The sequence below is a fragment of the Rattus norvegicus genome, chromosome 5, assembly GCF_036323735.1.
Source record: "Rattus norvegicus strain BN/NHsdMcwi chromosome 5, GRCr8, whole genome shotgun sequence".
Classification (NCBI taxonomy): Eukaryota; Metazoa; Chordata; class Mammalia; order Rodentia; family Muridae; genus Rattus; species Rattus norvegicus.
The window spans coordinates 104,299,375-104,304,301 of NC_086023.1; the positions used below are offsets into that span (position 1 = coordinate 104,299,375).

Here is a 4,927-nt window from a genome sequence, read left to right on the forward strand (position 1 = left end):
AACAGAAAGAAATCATTCATAAAACTCACAGAACGTCTTTACTTTCAGAACTTGAACTTACAACCTTCTCTTGATCTGTGATTTCTTTCTACTTCTTGTAATAATTTTTCTATTAAAGTAATAAGATTTTTTAATATTTGAAAAAAAAGAAAATCATTAAAAGGAGGAGAAATGCTACCTATGCTTCCATGTCAGGGTAACTATATAAATATCTTCCAGAGCGACTGTGTGAATGCCTCCTGTTGGTACCTATTACATGTGTAATGCACGCAGAAGTCCATGTTAGCTCCTATCAACAAGGAATCGCAAGGACTATGCACAGCATTTTATAATGCTTCCCACTCAATAATGCATATTTTATCTTTCATGTTAACAACTATACCATTACAATATTATTTTCAATGAGCTTGTTCTGTTCCACTGAATAGAAGTAATATATATTATTTACCTCCTACTGAATATATAGGCTGCTTCAGCAATGCTCAGTGGGGTCTGCATACTTTCTAAACTTTTTTTTTTATATTTTTGGGTTGCCTTTCTAAAAATTAATTCCTAGACCAAATTGTATATATTTTAAAATGCTTTCTTTTAAACATTAAACAAAAATATGAGGTAGTCATTTTAATTAAATTAGTAATACACATATTCAAATATATATATATATATATCCAAATATATATTCTAATGTATATTTGTCTAATCCTATGCGCTGTGTTAAATATTGCTAGACTGAAATTTCGCAGTCTTTCCTTAGACCAGTGTTTAGATACCATGGTGCCACACCTCAGGATGTGTATTCTAAAGGCTCTATAGGTTAGGCATATGGCTCAGTCGGCAGAGTGCCGAGTAGATGCAGAAGGCCCTCGGGTTGATTTGTCGATACCGTATAAACCAAGTGTGGTGATTTCTACTGTGACCCCGGTTTCCCAGATGACTTGTATGCTGACAGCTGTCTTTCTCAAGGACAGATGTGTGATTTTTGTATTTGCACTGTTTCTTCCAGTCTACTCAAGTCACATATTATCATCATGAAAGTTTTCTCATTGTGGTAGTAACAAATTGCAAATCCATTTTCTCAACATGTTATTAATTCATGGTGATGGCGAATGTTTTAAAATTATTGGCTTAATTCATTCAGGTTTTTTTTTTATTTTTTAATTCTACTGATCTATTCATTGATAATTGCACACGTCTATAATGTTCTTAAGAGTTTTTTAAATGTGTCTGGATAGTTTTTATTTACTTTTTGTTTTGTGAATCATGTTTCAGAGAGTAACTAGTTGTTCAACAAAGCATTCACTTCCCAGCCCAGCTCACAGCTAGGCTTTACTCTGCAGCCTGCGGTACAGTGACACATGGCTACCTGACCAAACTCCAGTCACAGGTCTGCATATGCTACAACTGGAATGTAAGTAGGCTTGCCATCCCATGTGGGGACTAGAGCTGAGAATTCATTCCCTCGCCTCTTTAGATTATTCACAGAATTTTGTTCCCTGTAGTTGGAAGCACCGGTTTTTGTAGGCTTTTGAGGATCATTCCTAGTAGCTAAAAGTCACTTGCAATGGTTGCATTTCATCTCATGCATGAATGTGACTCACAATTCTGCCTTTTTTTTTTCTTTCCTTAAGAGTCCACACAGACTACCTGGCCTTACCTGGTTGGACTAGAGCTAATCTTCCTGTTTTAATATCAACCAGAGCTGGGACTATGTGCAAGTTGGTGGAGTCCTTATCTGGTGTGCTCAATGCTCTGGGTTTGTTTGCTAGCATCACACAAACTGGGCAGAGTGTTATAGTTCTGTAGTCCCAGCACTTGGTTGGGTGGGGTGGAGGTAGAAGGATCAGAACTTCAGTGTCACCCTAGGGAGTTTGAGTCCAGCCTAGACTACAGGAAACCTTGTCTCAAAACCAACCAACCATTGAAACAACCAATCAACCAAATAAACAAACAAACAACCAAATCTTAACTCTATCTTCAACTTGGTTTTCCTCTTGCCATGCAAAGTAACATATTTATGGGCTACATGCAGTCAAATTTCCACTGACCACACATTCTTCATTACCCCCTCTAGAATCTGATGCCTGGCATCAGATCATTCTGGTCCTACTGCCCCTGTTGAGACCAGTGGTGGTTAAAGGTGGTGTAGACAAAGTTCTGATGATCTTCATGAGTACAGTTTTATTCAACACTTCGATTAAGCCTCTAGTCTGATACCCCATGTTTGAGTGCTTGTTCTAAAAGGTTTTCAATATTTCTGAGATTTTTTTTGGCATAAACAAAGAACATGCATTTTCCAAAACACACCATGGACCTTTTGTAAACTTATTTTCTCCTTTTTTTTTCTTATGTTATTCTCTACACCAACCTTCTTCTTCTTAACACTGTTCATTTTCCTTCTAGGAAGCCTTCTGTGGAGGTCGAAAGTATAACTACTCCAAATGAAAGGAATCGCAGCTGTGGGACATCCACAGGCTTCTTTAAGAGAAACCCCATGAACAGACAAGGCTATGAGGACTGTACACCTAATTTTTTATAGGCACCTTCGTCACAGGGTGATGGGATAAGTTCTGTTTTTTGTTATGATAAAATGCATGTAGCATAGAGTTCAGCAGTTTTACCCACGCAAAAGGTAGAATCTGGTGTCACAGTTGCATTCAAACACTTTGCTGCCATCCACACTATATATGTCTGAAAAATGGGTTCTTTACACCCCATTATCCACCTCATCCACACTTCCTTTTTAAAAGGCTGTGCATTTATCTTCAATATCTAGTACTTTTTGATTTAAACATTCATAAACTCTCTAGAAAAATCACTGTCATTTTGTATTAATTCAAAATGTACAATCACCACTAAGTCTAATAACTAAAATAAAATTATATTCAGTAATTTCATCAATATAAATATTGAAATAATAAACTTTGTATTTTTAAACAACATTTTCAGATACCTTGGTTTTCTTACGGTGATTTTCTAGGTTAACACTCTTAAGTGGAAACAAAATGTCCTTGGAGAAAATATTGCAAAAACTATTTTGCATTTTGCTAAGTGAAAAGGAAAGTCAAAACAAAACAAGAAACAGCTACTATAAATAAAAGTTTTAGACTAGTCTGAAAATAGTGTTCAGGATACAGTTGTAAAATATCATTTAGAAGTCAGTGTGAGCGAATAGCACCATAGTAAGAGAACAAGGGAGCAACAGAAGCCTCAAGATAATCTCATTGCTTAAGAATGAACCTCAATAAACCGTGCTCTCTAGATGGATGAAATTAGGTTAAGGTACAACATTGCTACAGAAACCTCACTGAAAGCTGTGTTCACTCTTGTGGGAGATTCATGACTTCCTCCAAAATGATCTTTGTGAGATGATAAGAAATGAAAATTGTACAAATAAAAATTGCATAATTATTCATCATAATAATGTTCTGCAAGGATTAGGTGAACGCTTTTAATCCTAGCATTTGATAGAGGCAAGCAGATTTCTGAGAGTTTGAAGCCAGCTTGGTCTACAGTGCTAATTCCATGACAGCTAGGGCTACACAGAGAAACCCCATCTTGAAATAATAGTGATAATAGTAATGATGATGATGATGTTAATAATAATAATAATATTCTTCAAATAACAGTGTAAAAATAATAGTAGATTGACTGTGTGGCATTGGAAATTCTTGTCCTCTTTAGCAACCTTTGAAAGAAGTGTCAAGCTCTTTCTGAGACGTGGGACTGCAGGTGTCTTTTCTGCACGTGTGCATACCCTCACTGTGTCTTTTGGATTACTTACTTTTTGAAGGCGGAGGGTCTCCATGGTTTTACCTCTGCAGAGTCTGTATTATTTCACTTATTCTAAAATTCATGTCACAGAAAACCATAATACCTTTTGTTTAAAACCTTTCAAGCAAAAATATTTCTCTCCTTGTAACCCTAGGATAGAAAAATTAATTAAAAATTTCCTTTTTTAGTTGAAAATTGAAAGCCTATAGATATTATTATTTTTTAAATTGTATGATTAAAAAGCCTTTTCCCTGCCCCCTTTGGGATTCTATCTTAAATTGTTAATTGTTAAACTTAACGCTTACTTTCTATACATGTTTTTACTTATTATTCATTGACTTGCCAAGATTACTTTTTAGGTAATTTTTGCACAGTTTCTGACAGATATTATAATCAAATTCAAATTAGATATAACCTTCAAAGTTTTACAACTATTTTTTTTTCATGCTGCAATTCTGTTTACACATATGAAAAACATTAATCATAAGAACTTTTCAGGACATCTCTATTGTTAATAGTCACAATATGATAGCTTCAAAGAGAGTATAATTCCTAGATTTCCTCTTAACCAATATTTCCGGATAATAAAATCACAATATTTGATTTAACGATTTGCTAATTTTACTACAGTGAAAAGGAAATAGTCTTAGGGACTCAAGGAAACGAATTTCCCTTCTCAGACATTAACTTTGATCCAATGTACTTAATGTGATATGAAATTTTGTTTGGTGGACTGAGTTGACAGAGTATCACTGTCTGATACTCTGGAGTCACAGCCACATTTAATTCATTTTAATAAAGGGAGCTTTAACTTTAGTTTATCTATTGATGATTCTTGAAACAAGATATTAGTCGGTTCATTTGAACACATCTAATTAAAGGCTATGGCTAAGAAATGAAAATGAGGGAGCCATCCTTTATTTTATTTTTATGTGCATGGGTGCATGTGCATGTCCGTGTACCATGTATACATGTTGGCCCAGAGACCAAAGGCGGGATTCATATTGTAGTTTCAGATGGTTGTTGAAGGGACTGAGCTCAGAGCCAGGCCGACTCCATGATACCTGGCAAATTGACGGTTTGGGAGGCTAGGCCTAAGCCTCTGTTTCGCAGAAATGAGAACCTGGATCCAGGAACCTGTGGTCAGCCAACCACA

The 4,927-nt window shown here is 35.5% G+C and overlaps 1 long non-coding RNA gene across 1 annotated transcript; it reads left to right on the forward strand.

Annotated features, from left to right (window-relative positions):
* Nucleotides 1–1,008: 1,008 nt before the first annotated feature.
* Nucleotides 1,009–2,878, forward strand: LOC103692399 (uncharacterized). Its single transcript, XR_592577.4, has 2 exons — nucleotides 1,009–1,408; nucleotides 2,401–2,878. It is a non-coding gene; the product is annotated as an uncharacterized LOC103692399 (long non-coding RNA).
* Nucleotides 2,879–4,927: the final 2,049 nt, after the last annotated feature.